General features: G+C 38.7%; 1 pseudogene; it reads left to right on the forward strand.

The window, feature by feature from the left end:
* Positions 1-2,927, forward strand: part of LOC125824102 (uncharacterized) — a 3,067-nt pseudogene extending 140 nt beyond the window's left edge.
* The last annotated feature ends 12,267 nt before the right edge of the window (positions 2,928-15,194 follow it).

The raw sequence follows: 15,194 nt of genomic DNA on the forward strand, positions 1-15,194 counted from the left end.
AAAGAAAAGAGGTGGGAGGTGGAAATCTTACCATAGGCGGACCAACGAGAGGAAAAAAGAAAACAATAATCATTGCTCAGGTGAAAACAAGCAATTTTCATTCTTTTCAATTCTACATATTGTAGTATGTTGTCAGAGTGGCTTTGGATTGTTGTTATTATTATTTGTTATATTGATGGTTGATATCAAAGTGGACAAAAAAACTTTTGCATCTGTTCAAAGTCCTTATAAAGGAATGAAAACTTCTTTTTTTTAAGAAAATTAATTTGTATCAACCTAAAAAAGGCATTTAATGCCCATTAATGGTTCATCATTCTAAGGGTGGGCATTGATCGATGGTTAAGAATTATTTTCATGGAAACATGTAGTCGGAAGCTGCCAGGTAAAAGAAAAATATAATTTAAATTGATATTGTCGTGTGTGTATGTGTTGACGGGTTGGAAATATGTAGAAGTTATTGTTGCCACCAACAAATCGGTGCTAGAAAGATTTCGGCTGGGATTAATCATTAATGGGTATGGATTTGTGTTGATAAGGTTTAGGCTGGAAAATAATAATTTAGTTAAAGTTAAAGAAAGCAAATTTTGGAAATTGACACTATACTGTATGCTGGTTTTTTTTGGTATGATAAGTTAGTTGTAAATTAGGAGTTGGTTAAGAGATATGAGTGAGTTTGTGGGTCTAGGATAGATATATAATAATATGAGTGTGAACTCGCATGCTTACAATAATTTGCATAATTGGTAGATTGGGAACGTTCCGAAGCTTTGCAAAAAGGAAAGGAAAACTCTTGAGGATCCGTGGCACGTGTTCGGCATTCAAGGTATGTTAAGACTTTAGACTTCGTTGGAGGACGTTTTCCTAATTTAAAGATAAAAAATGGAATAGACAATAGGTAAGGGCGAAAGATGGGGGTCTCGTACCAATGATGTGACAGGCATTGGTACGAGTACTGGTGTTATAAAGGGAAAGTTTATTACTATAGAATGTGAATTTTAATCCGAGAATGCCAAAGCATATGGGCATTAGCTGATATATTATTGACTGATTATTTTGTGTGATTGTGTTCTTATTTGAACCCGTATACTTATGATGGTTGAGGTGGTTATGTATTATGCTGATATTTGATTGATTGAGATGCATCATCATTCCCTTTATTTAAGATTATATTGTGCATATGCATTGACATGAGATTGAGTATAAGTTGGGCACGTGGAGATCGTCCGTGCTGGGGATGGTGAGATATTAAGATTATATTTTGGGCACGTGGAGATCGTCCGTGCGAAAATTATTTGATTTATGATAGTGCGTTGATATTGTCCGCACAGACACGTGGAGATCGTCTTTGTCGGTATATGGACCTCGCGAGTCCCCCATGGGTCATGAACTCTCGATGTATTTCCGAGGAGTATCATGTATATACGATTGAGAGAATACTTGGCATTCTGAGGCATATCATTTCATGGTGTCACATTGCACTGCATCTCATTACATCATTTATTATTGTTGATTATGTGTTTTATTGGTGGTTGTACATTATGTGAAGTTTGATTATTCTTATTTTGATGAAACTCGACCGGTAAGCGTACCATAGACTTGTATAAGTAAAAGACTTATTTTTTATTATTTAAACTCCTGTCACTACTTCTTCGTTGTCAGTCTATGAGATATACTGGGTACACGTGGTTTCGTACTCATACTACACTTGTTGCACTCTTTTGTGGTGCAGATTCGATTCCAAGTACGAGCACATCTCGGGGAGCTTTTTGAGTCTGAGCTTGGAGTATCTTGGAGTTGTGGTGAGCTGCTTGGCTGTTCCGTGGCCCACACCTCCTTCTACCTTTTATTTATTCTGTTATTTTAGTATTCAGACAGAATATCCTTTATGTTTGGATGTGTCATTTAGTTTAAGACTTGGATCATATTTAGAGGCTCTTGTACTTATGACACAATTTCTTGGGTAGTATTTTAGCTTTCCGCATTTCATATTTATAAGGAACTTAGTGTTGGAAATTTTACTCGTTGTTTACCTTTTACCTCATTAGTTAATCATAATTGGTAAATATGTTGGGTTGGCTTACCTATTCGTTGGGAACATAGGTGCCATCACGACTTGTGAATTTGGGTCGTGACTATTTGGTATCAGAGCTCTAGGTTCACTGGTCTCATGTGTACAAGAGCAATGTCTAGTAGAGTCTTGCGGATCGGTATGATGACGTCCATACCTATCTTCGAGAGGCTATATGACATTTAGGAAAATTTCTATTCTTTCATTCATTATCGTGCACACTTTACCTTGTTGAAATTCTAATCTTTATATCTCATTCTCTCAGATAGTTAGGACTCGTACATCTGTAAGTGGTGATCATGAGCCTATTCCTGCGCCTGCTTCTGGGAGCACTATCCGAGGTAGAGGCAGGGGATGAGGTCGAGGTCGAGGTCGGGGTAGGGGTCGTATTGCAGCATCCGTTGAAAGACAAGTACCATTAGCTACCCAGGGCCGTGATAGGACAGTACCTCCTGATGCATATGCTATTCATGGGGATGTGCAGGATCGTGTCGAGGGGGATGGACCAGCTCAGGCTCCACCCAATATTATTGCCACCCTAGTGCTTCAAGATACCTTGACTCGTATGTTAGGACTTCTAGAGGGGATGGCTCAGACGGGAACTTTGCCTGTCACCTCTAGAGGGGATGCTTCGCAGACTCGTGTTGGAGGTCAGACTCCAGATCCGATGGTTGCTCCAGATTCTCAGACTCCTAGGACTCAGCCAGTTGCTGTTGTAGCTCCCCGTTTAGATAGTACGGAATTTCCAGGTATTGCATAACATTTGGCGAACAGGCCTTCCATGACCATTGATGAACAAAATATGTTTGAGAGGTTCAGACTAATGAATCCTCTAACTTATACTGGTGACTTAACTTAGGATGCATATGAATTTATAGTTAGTTGTCATGAGAGGTTGCATAATCTTGGATTAGTGGAGTCTCATGGAGTTGACTACACAGCGTTTCAGATGACTGGCTCAGCCAAGCAGTGGTAGAGGGATTATATTAGTAGTAGGCCAGCTGGATCCCCTCCACTATCATGGACTCAGTTTACTCAGGTATTTCTAGCCAAGTTTGTTCCACGTAGTGAGAGGGAGCGTAAGAGGGCAGAGTTCGAGGGTTTACAACAAGATGGTATGTCGGTCGCAGAGTATGAGGGTAAATTTCATGTCTTGGCTAGGCATGCTTCGATGATATTTCCCACAGAGGCTGAGAGAGTGAGAAGGTTTGTTAAAGGGCTGATTATTCCGATTCGTCTGGGAGTTTCTCAAGTTGCTACTTCTGGTGTTCCGTTCCAGAAGGTGGTGGATGTTGCTAAAGAGTTGGAGATGATTCGACGTGAAGGATTTGAGCAGCGTGAGGGCAAGAGGACCCGTCATTCAGGTGATTATGGTGGGGCTCCTCCTAGGAGTCAAGGTTACTTAGGGAGAGGTTATCACTCTCAGCCTAGCAGACCCATTCATGCTGCTATACCAGCGTCTAAGGCTGGTTACACTAGGCATAGTTCCTTGAGTTCGGTGCATACTTCACAGGGTTCATCTTCTAGACCTGTAGGCCGTGGAGGGCATTATGGTCATTCAGGTTCCTCTCATCATCCTATGTCTCGTAAGGGTTGTTTTGAGTGTGGTGATATAGGATAGTTTGTGAAAGATTGCCCTAGGACCAGACGTGGTGGCTTGCATCAGGGTTCTCAGGCTTTGACTTCCAGGGTTGCACAACCTCCAACTAGGGGAGGTGTACATAGTGGCAGAAGTGGTTCTCATTCAGGTAGAGGTGGTTCTTCTTCTGGTCGAGGTGGTGGTCGTGGAGGTTCATAATATGAGGGTGGTCATTCTCACTGTTATGCTTTTCCTGGTAGGCCAGAGGCTGAGGCTTCAAATGCTGTTATCACAAGTATTATTCCGGTTTGTCATCGACCAGCTACTATATTATTTGATCCAGGCTCTACTTATTCTTATGTGTCCACCTATTTTGCTTCGAGTCTGGATATAGTATGTGAGTCTCTTGATTTGCCGGTACATGTTTCTACTCCTGTAGGGGATTCTGTAGTGGTAGATCGGGTGTATCGATTATGTATAGTTACCTTGATGGGATATGACACTCATGCAGATTTAAAGGTCTTAGATATGGTAGATTTTGATGTGATTCTTGGTATGGATTGGTTATCTCCTTATCACGCAATTTTAAATTGTCATGCCAAGACAGTTACATTAGCTATGCCTAGAATTCCTATAGTAGAATGGAGAGGTTCACTTAGTCACCCTCCTAAGGGGGTGATATCATTTCTTAAGGCTCGTCAATTTGTAGAGAGAGGATGTTTGGCTTACTTGGCGCACATTCGAGATACTAGTGTTGAGACTTCTATGCTTGAGTCTATTCCGGTGGTGAGTGAATTTTTAGAGGTATTTCCGACAGACTTACCAGGTCTTCCACCTGATCGTGATATTAATTTTTGTATTGACATAGAGCCAGGCACTCAACCTATTTCCATTCCTCCTTATCGTATGGCACCGGCTGAATTGAAAGAGTTGAAGGAGTAGTTGCAGGATTTGTTGAGCAAGGGTTTTATTAGACCGAGTGTATCTCCTTGGGGTGCTCCAGTGTTATTTGTGAAGAAGAAGGATGGATCTATGCGTATGTGTATTGACTATCGGCAGTTGAATAAGGTAACCATCAGAAATAAGTACCCGATACCTCGTATTGATGATTTATTTAATCAGCTGCAGGGTGCTTCTGTTTTCTCCAAGATTGACTTGAGATCCGGCTACCATCAGCTAAAGGTTAGGGCGGAGGATATCCCTAAGACAACTTTTCGAACACGTTATGGCCATTACGAATTTTTGGTGATGTCTTTCGGATTAACCAATGCCCCAGCAGCTTTTATGGACTTGATGAATGAAGTGTTCAGACCGTACTTGGATTCCTTTGTTATTGTCTTCATAAATGATATATTGATATACTCCCGTAGTAAGGAGGAACACGAGCATCATTTGAGGATTGTGCTTGGGATTCTGAAGGAGAAGAAACTCTATGCAAAGTTCTCAAAATATGAGTTTTGGCTTAGTTCGGTAGCATTCTTGGGACATGTAGTGTCCAAGATAGGTATTATGGTGGATCCTAAGAAGATTGAGGCAGTTCAAGATTGGGTCAGACCTGCTTCAGTTACCGAGATTCGGAGTTTCTTAGGCCTTGCAGGTTATTATCGACGGTTTGTAGAAGGGTTCTCATCCATTGCATCCCCATTAACTAGATTGACCCAAAAAGAAGTGGTTTTCCAGTGGTCTGATGAATGTGAGGTGAGTTTTCAAAAGCTTAAGACTTTATTGACTACTGCTCCAATTTTGACCCTACCCGTGGAGGGAGAGGGTTTTGTTATATATTTTGATGCTTCTCGAATCGATCTTGGTTGTGTATTGATGCAGAAGGGGAAGGTGATAGCTTATGCTTCGAGGCAGTTGAAGGTTCATGAGAAGAACTATCCTATTCATGATTTGGAGTTAGCGGCTGTTGTGTTTGCATTGAAAATTTGGAGGCATTATCTTTATGGTGTACATTGTGAGGTGTTCACAGATCATCGTAGTCTCCAGTATATATTTAATCAGAGAGATCTTAATTTGAGGCAGCGAAGATGGTTGGAGTTGCTTAAAGACTACGACATGACTATTCTTTATCATCCAGGCAAGGCAAATGTGGTAGCAGATGCCTTGAGTCGAAAGGCGGTAAGTATGGGAAGTCTAGCCATGTTACAGGTTGGCGAGCATCCTTTAGCTAGGGATGTCCAATCCTTGGCCAATAGCTTTGTGAGGCTTGATATTTCAGAATCTGGTAAGGTTTTGGCCTATATGAAGGCTAGGTCATCCTTGTTGGAGCAGATTCGGACTCAACAGTTCAATGATGGTGATTTATGTAAGATTCGAGACAAGGTGTCAAAAGGAGAAGCAAAAGATGCAATTCTTGATAGTGAGGGAGTTTTGAGGATAAAAGGTCGTATTTGTGTTCCTCGGACGGGTGATTTAACTAGACTGATCATGGAGGAGGCCCATAGTTCGAGGTACTCTATTCATCCGGGGGCTGCTAAGATGTATCGTGACTTGAAGCAGCATTTTTGGTGGTGTCGTATGAAAAGGGACATAGTAGATTTTGTATCTCAGTGTTTGAATTGTCAGCAAGTGAAGTATGAACACCAAAAGCGTAAAGGTGTGACCCAGAGGATGCCCATACCTGAGTGGTAGTGGGAGCGCATTACTATGGACTTTGTGGTAGGGTTGCCACGTACCTTGGGTAAGTTTGATGCTATATGGGTCATCGTGGATCGATTGACTAAGTCTGCACACTTCGTACCAGTTCAGACTACCTATAATTTAGAGAAGCTAGCCAAGATCTACATTTGAGAGATAGTTCGCTTGCGTGGGGTTCCTATTTCTATTATATCAGATTGTGGCACATAATTTACATCTCATTTCTGGCGGTCTATGCAGAAGGAGTTAGGCACTCGGGTGGATCTCAGTACAGCCTTTCACCCTCAGACTGATGGTCAGTCTGAACGGACTATTCAGGTTCTTGAGGCCATGTTGCGGGCGTGTGTGATCGACTTTGGTGGTCATTGGGATCAATTTTTACCTTTAGCGGAGTTTGCTTACAATAATAGTTACCATTCGAGCATTGAGATGACACCATTTGAGGCTTTGTATGGTAGGAGATGTCGATCTCCAATTGGTTGGTTTGATGCATTTGAGGTTAGACCGTGGGGTACAAATCTACTAAGGGAGTCCTTGGACAAGGTTAAGTTGATCCAAGATAAACTTCTCATGGCTCAGAGTAGGCAAAAAAGTTATGCAGATCAGAAGGTTCGTGATTTGGAGTTCATGGTGGGAGAGCGGGTTCTATTGAAGGTTTCACCCATGAAGGGTGTGATGAGATTTGGACAGAAGGGCAAGTTGAGCCCAAGATATATCGGTCCTTTCGAGATTGTGGAGCGTATTGGTGAGGTAGCGTATCAGTTGGCTTTGCCACCTGGTTTATCGAGTGTTCATCCCGTATTTCATATTTCGATGTTGAAAAAGTATCATCAGGGTGGTGCTCGTGTGATTAAATGGGATTTGATGTTACTTGATCAGAATTTGACTTTTAAGGAGGAGCCGGTAATCATTTTGGATAGGCAAATTTGAAAGTTGAGATCGAAAGAGATTGCTTCAGTAAAGGTTCAATGGAAGCATCGTCCAGTAGAGGAGGCTACATGGGAGACCGAGTCAGACATGAGGAGTAGATATTCTCAGCTTTTTGAGCGTTCAGGTGAGTTCTTTTCTTTTTCCGTTCGAGGACGAACGTTATTTTAAGTGGTAGGTGATGTAACGAGCCGCTAGGTCGTTTTGAAAACTATAGCTATTTTGACTTTTCTCGTATAAAAATAATTATAAATGGAAATTTTGAACTATTTATTTAATTACTATTATCTGATTGGTAGTTAATGGGTCAACTCTCTCTAAAACTTATTAATGATTTATACCATTAGGTCACATAGGTGATAATAGGTTAGTGGGGTTTTCACGGTTAATACACTCTTATTTTAGAAAAGAAAAGAGGTGGAGGTGGAAACTTACCATAGGCGACCAACAAGAGGAAAAAGAAAACAATAATCATTGCTCAGGTAAAAGCAAGCAATTTTCATTCTTTTCAATTCTACATATTGTAGTATGTTGTCAGAGTGCTTTGGATTGTTGTTATTATTATATTGTTATATTGATGGTTGATATCAAAGTGGACAAAAAAACTTTTGCATCTGTTCAAAGTCCTTAAAAAGGAATGAAAACTTCTTTTTTTTAAGAAAATTAATTTGTATCAACCTAAAGAAGGCATTTAATGCCTATTAATGGTTCATCATTCTAAGGGTGGGGATTGATCGATGGTTAAGAATTATTTTCATGGAAAACATGTAGTCGGAAGCTGCCAGGTAAAAGAAAATATAATTTAAATTGATATTGTCGTGTGTGTATGTGTTGACGGGTTGGAAATATGTAGAAGTTATTGTTGCCACCAACAAATCGGTGCTAGAAAGATTTCGGCTGGGATTAATCATTAATGGGTATGGATTTGTGTTGATAAGGTTTAGGCTGGAAAATAATAATTTAGTTAAAGTTAAAGAAAGCAAATTTTGGAAATTGACACTATACTGTATGCTGGTTTTTTTTGGTATGATAAGTTAGTTGTAAATTAGGAGTTGGTTAAGAGATATGAGTGAGTTTGTGGGTCTAGGATAGATATATAATAATATGAGTGTGAACTCGCATGCTTACAATAATTTGCATAATTGGTAGATTGGGAACGTTCCGAAGCTTTGCAAAAAGGAAAGGAAAACTCTTGAGGATCCGTGGCACGTGTTCGGCATTCAAGGTATGTTAAGACTTTAGACTTCGTTGGAGGACGTTTTCCTAATTTAAAGATAAAAAATGGAATAGACAATAGGTAAGGGCGAAAGATGGGGGTCTCGTACCAATGATGTGACAGGCATTGGTACGAGTACTGGTGTTATAAAGGGAAAGTTTATTACTATAGAATGTGAATTTTAATCCGAGAATGCCAAAGCATATGGGCATTAGCTGATATATTATTGACTGATTATTTTGTGTGATTGTGTTCTTATTTGAACCCGTATACTTATGATGGTTGAGGTGGTTATGTATTATGCTGATATTTGATTGATTGAGATGCATCATCATCCCCTTTATTTAAGATTATATTGTGCATATGCATTGACATGAGATTGAGTATAAGTTGGGCACGTGGAGATCGTCCGTGCTGGGGATGGTGAGATATTAAGATTATATTTTGGGCACGTGGAGATCGTCCGTGCGAAAATTATTTGATTTATGATAGTGCGTTGATATTGTCCGCACAGACACGTGGAGATCGTCTTTGTCGGTATATGGACCTCGCGAGTCCCCCATGGGTCATGAACTCTCGATGTATTTCCGAGGAGTATCATGTATATACGATTGAGAGAATACTTGGCATTCTGAGGCATATCATTTCATGGTGTCACATTGCACTGCATCTCATTACATCATTTATTATTGTTGATTATGTGTTTTATTGGTGGTTGTACATTATGTGAAGTTTGATTATTCTTATTTTGATGAAACTCGACCGGTAAGCGTACCATAAACTTGTATAAGTAAAAGACTTATTTTTTATTATTTAAACTCCTGTCACTACTTCTTCGTTGTCGGTCTATGAGATAAACTGGGTACACGTGGTTTCGTACTCATACTACACTTGTTGCACTCTTTTGTGGTGCAGATTCGATTCCAAGTACGAGCACATCTCGGGGAGCTTTTTGAGTCTGAGCTTGGAGTATCTTGGAGTTGTGGTGAGCTTCTTGGCTGTTCCGTGGCCCACACCTCCTTCTACCTTTTATTTATTCTGTTATTTTAGTATTCAGACAGAATATCCTTTATGTTTGGATGTGTCATTTAGTTTAAGACTTGGATCATATTTAGAGGCTCTTGTACTATGACACAATTTCTTGGGTAGTATTTTAGCTTTCCGCATTTCATATTTATAAGGAACTTAGCGTTGGAAATTTTACTCGTTGTTTACCTTTTACCTCATTAGTTAATCATAATTGGTAAATATGTTGGGTTGGCTTACCTATTCGTTGGGAACATAGGTGCCATCACGACTTGTGAATTTGGGTCGTGATAGAAATAAACCCCAAAAGTATTTTATTCTGCACTTTTCGATTTTGAGAGCTAGCTAGGAGACGACCCCAGGCGAGTTCTTGATCGTTTTTCTCAATTCTTAAGGCTAAAGGTAAAGTTTTTAACTCCCCAAATCCATTTTTCGATCCGTAGAATGTAAACTAGTGGGTAATTATCAATGGGGGAGGGTTGTGATCTAGAAATTATGGTGGAAAAAATCCTAATATAGGTATGGGGATCATGGGTTTAACCAAGGATTGATATTATTGTTTATAATCCGGGTAATTAGGTGTTGTTTATTGATCCTCACACTATTATGATTGTTTGTAGACCAAGAACAAGCGGAAAGAATCCGGAAAGGGAAGAATCAAGTTTCTTATAGGATTCAAGTTTTGTTCAAGGTAGGTGATGTTTGTGATTTCATGTTGCGTGATATATGTTTGTTCTTGCTTCATTATGATATATGTATGTATGTGAATGTTGCATTATTTATCACACTAATCGTAAATGAGGATAGACGGATAATTGAATGTCGTGAATCATGATTTGATTGTATGATTATGAGGATGTACTTTGTGATTGTGATTGTTGCTTGTTGAATGGATCAAGTGTTGCGTTCGGACACACTAACTAAGATCGGTTGCCACATACCGACATAAACATTGGAACAGATGTCACAATCCGACACGCTAACTTGTAACGGGTACCACGTACCGGTACACTAACGGTTTGAGTGTGGATTCCATGAGAGGACCATTGACTTGACATAACTGTATATCTTGAGAATTATGAATTGGTACGTTATTTGTAAATAATATTGATATTGTATATGTTCGGTGTATGCATGTTATTATGATGTTGTAATGGCTTAAGTATGTGGCACTTAGTAGGATAGTCGTGTGATTCTACCAGTACACTGTAGTTTTGTACTGATACTGCACCTGCTCTTTCTTTGTTGAGTACAGGGCATTTTCCGGCAACTATTGACATACCTCGCTTAGAAGACGAGTGATAGTCATCGAATTCATGGGTGAACCAGTTCTTCCGGGCTGCCATGAGTTCTATTTTCGTTTATGTCCCCATTTCGGACTTAGACTAGTACATTAGGATTTTCTTATGTTTAATTAGGATGTACCCATTTTCTTAAACTTGTTGAACTTTAGATGTTTTGGTACATTGACTTTCAGGTTCTAGGTATTATTCCACATTTGTTTTGATTAGACTTTTGTTTGGAGTTTATGTGAACTCCCTATTTCTTTTCCTTAGCATTTAAACCTGCTTCCGTAACTTTAAATGTCTTAGTTTTGGTTGAGGTTGTTAGTTTGGGTTGTAGTAATGGTTCTCCCACCGGAGGGTTAGTGTGGGTGCCACTCACGACGGTTTGGATCGTGACAAATGCAACTTTTAACCATGGTTATAGTTAGACGGGTTGGGTTATCTATAGAACAGTTAAATGTATGGAACAAATCAAATTCAAATTAAACCCATTAATTAGCGATTGAGACATAATATTTTTTTATATGTACATTGTGAATCACACGTACTCAATGGTCCCGCAAATCTTAATGGTATTTTGGATAAACGCCACATGGCTGCTTAGAGATTTAATGATTTTGGATGTATTTGATATTTTCCCACTGAGCACTTTATCTTCAATCTCACTTCTTGTACGTAGTGTATAAGAATTTTATTTTCTTGAGAAACATCTTTCAAAGAGAATATTTTCTTTCGTAATTATTATACCCTGAACAACCACAAATGTTAATATCAACATTTTGGTTTTTGAGTTGAAATGTTAGAAAGAAAAACAAAGCAGAAATGAGAATTATTAGGCATACAAAAGTACAAAATAGTTAACCAAACAACAATAATTAAGATACCAAAAATGCAAATAATGTTCTAGTCATTCCGCACCAGAGACCTTTCTAATGAGTGCTGAAAGTTTTAGATAACTTTTATATGTACTTCAGTCATTAATTTTTTCTTGGTTTTAATAACCTTAGTTTAAAATGTTTGAAGTTTATCATTGTTAAGGCTACAATTTTTTGTCAAAAATGTTTGAAGTTAGCTCGTCTTCGCAACAAGGTAAGTTCTGTAAAATGCTTGAAATTTTGCCTTTATCTAATATAAAACTTCAGTAAAAATTGTCTGAATTTTTTTTTATGATGACCTTCACAAAGGCACACCTTAGACAAAAATGTTTATAGATCTAGGTTTTAAATTGTAAAATTTCTGCTCCATATTAGGTGTTTATTTTTTTAAAAAAATAATTTACCCATAACCTTTTTTTAAAAAAACTTTACAAACTTATTTACACTTTTTAAAAAGAATTAATTATTATAAGGTTAAAAAGAGAAAATAAGAATAATTAATTCACTTTTAATTTTATAAATTGACAAATAATTTGAGAAAAGTGGTTTTAAAATATGAACAACTAATATTGAATGAAGGGATCCGAGTAAAGTTAAGCTATAACACCTAATTAGTTTTACTTATCATACGTTTGTGTTAGAGTTTTGCCTTGATTTTCTTACCTTATTTGAATTTTACTTTTTCCTAAAAGAAAAGACAAAACATCACCATAAATGTTTTTACTTTTTCTGAAAGGAAAATATAATTTTCTTCTATATTTGGGTTATTTCTTCCTTAGAGGAAATGCTTGGAATCCTATAAATCGAAGACCTCTCCTCTCATATCAAGAACAATAAGAGCATCCACAATGTAGGGGAGATTTTCTCATAAACATATTTATGATTTTTTAATACTAGTTTTCAATATGTAGGTCGCTTTACCAAACCATATTAATAATGTCTTTAGTATTTTCTTTATTTGTCGTCTGATTTCTCAACCATATGATTTGCAATTATATTTTTGTTTATTATCAATTCTCATTGTGAATGTTTTTTTTTTTTGGTTTCCCATCCGGTGTCCGGAGCCCACATTGGAGCTCCGACTAAATCTAGATCACTCTCTGCAGGGCCCATTTGGGGTGGGAGCAAATTCGTTCAACCTCATAGTTACTGACATTGTAAAATTAATTCAATGTTTTTTTTTTTGTTTTCCACCCGGTGTTCAGAGCTCACATTGGAGCTCCGACTAAATCTGGATTGTGCTCTGCAGGGTCCATTCGGGGGTGGCGCTTCCAACAGGATTTTCTCCATACCCAGGGCTCGAATCCGAGATCTCTGATTAAGGGTGAAGCACTCCCACCAGTGCACCACAACCCATGTTGGTTAATTCAATGTTAATTGTATGTACTATGGACGAACCCTAAATTACATAAACTGAAACAAAGGATTATACAATAAAATTATTTTAGTGCTAAAAACAGCGTAAAAATTGAGGGATATCGTATCTTTTTGGCCTAAAAGATATTTGAATACATCACCATTGAAGATAGATACCAACAGCCTAACAACCAAGTTATTTTCATTTTTGTCATGTAATCTTAGCTAGTTAAAGGCCAAAAATGAATATTAATGTCTTGAAGGGACCGCATGTGTTACTATCCCATAACTAAAACGTGCCAAACAAATATGTCAAATTATTTGGAGTTTGGAGCCAAAAGGACAAAAAAAATTGTCAAAAATTTCAAAAGGGCAACAAAATTGATTTTATAACCAAAAGGGCAACATTGCAACGCCCAAACTAACGCCGTTGAAATCAGGGTACAGTTTACAAGGCACAGCCGTCTTGAGTCCTACAAGGCGCTGAGAGCGTGCGCCTTGTGAGGTGCATCGAGTGTGCGCTTCTCCTTAAATTAAAAAAAAGAAAGAAATTCATTTCATTTGAGTAGTAGGTTTCTGCCACCTTGTCTACTTCTACAGTTTTTGCCGCCTGAAGATGTCCTATACTCAACAAAGAACGAGCAAGTGCAGTATCACAAATCACAATGTACTGGTAGGATCACGCGGCTATTCCAATAAGGGAAATACAAGAAAGTAGTTACAACATAGTAAACACACATATACAAAATGTATCATTCAATTATCATTTAGGAACAACATACAATTTCCCGAAATCAATGATAGGTAAACATGAACGTAATAATCACTAGTGGTCCTCTCGTGGAACCCACACCCAAATTGTTAGTGTGTCGGAACGTGACACCCGCTACAATATACATGTGTCGGAACGTGAAATCCAGTTCAATATATATTTCGAAACGTGACACCCGATCCAATGTATGTGTCGAAACTTGACACCCGATCCAATTAGCACAACCACAATCACAATCACCCATAATGAACAGTGCACATAGTCACACGGTCAAGTAACAAGTTCATGGCATGTAATGGTTCGCACATAATCATTTCATTAGATTCGATTCATATTTTCCAATTCACATACATGCATGCATACAATGAAGCAATTAGTCAGCATATATCACACAAACAGGAAATTGAATCATCAGCTACCTTGAAATCAAGCCTGAATACTCCTAAGACATGTGTGCCTTTCCTTTTTGGAGTCTTTCAGCTCGTTCTTGATCTAAAACAATCAATTAATGCAAGGATCACTAAACAATGTCTAATTTACCTGGATAATAACAAAATTATTAACCCAAGAACAAACCCATGATCCTAATGTTCAACCATGGCTTTTCCCCACCATTAACTTCAGGCCAAACCCCCCTTCCCCCCAACGATGATTACCCAAGATTCTAAGTTCTAAGAATCGAAATACGGATTACAGGAGTAATAATCTTACCTTTAGCACTAGAAATCGTGGAAAACTATCAAGAAACTGCCCTGGTTGTCCCTTAGCTCTCAAGAACGAAGTTTGCAGAAAAATAACAAATTTGGGGTTTTTCTCCGACTTAATTCGCGATTGGCCCGCCATGGCACACCCCATCCCGCCACAACGTCCCCGCCCTGAAGGGAATAATCCTGTCCCCGTGGCTTTCACAGAGACAGAAGCTCAGAATTTGAGTACCAAGCTCCCATTTCACAACACACCTTAAACCTGGATGTTTTAAAACTATCATTTCACGCCAAGATCAGTTTCGGGAGTTCTACTCACCCGAATTCGATTCTGTAGAGTCGTACATGCTCCTTAACATCTTGGCTATCCACTCATGTGATCCAATTCTTAATTAAATCCACATTCATTACCAGATTTCCCTAGACCTCACCTGACTTGGATTTCGTCCAAGTCTGGCCTAGGGTAGAAATTTCCAAGTCACCAATCAGAAGTTTTCTGGCCCAAATTATTTCCTCATTGGCTTTTCTATAACGACAGAAATAGGTCATTACACAAGGCAATGATTTTTTTTTTTAATTTACAGCCATGTCATGAATTTCCTGCGCCTTACAAGGCGCAAGACGTCTGCATCTTGTAAGACGCAAGGCGGCTGCGCCTTGTAAGGCGCATTGCGGCTGCTACCCTAATTTGGACGACGTTAATTTGATCGTTACAAAGTTGCCCTTTTGGTTCTAAAATTAATTT

Source organism: Solanum verrucosum, unplaced genomic scaffold (assembly GCF_900185275.1).
Source record: "Solanum verrucosum unplaced genomic scaffold, falcon-dt-bn FXZP01000088.1, whole genome shotgun sequence".
NCBI lineage: Eukaryota > Viridiplantae > Streptophyta > Magnoliopsida > Solanales > Solanaceae > Solanum > Solanum verrucosum.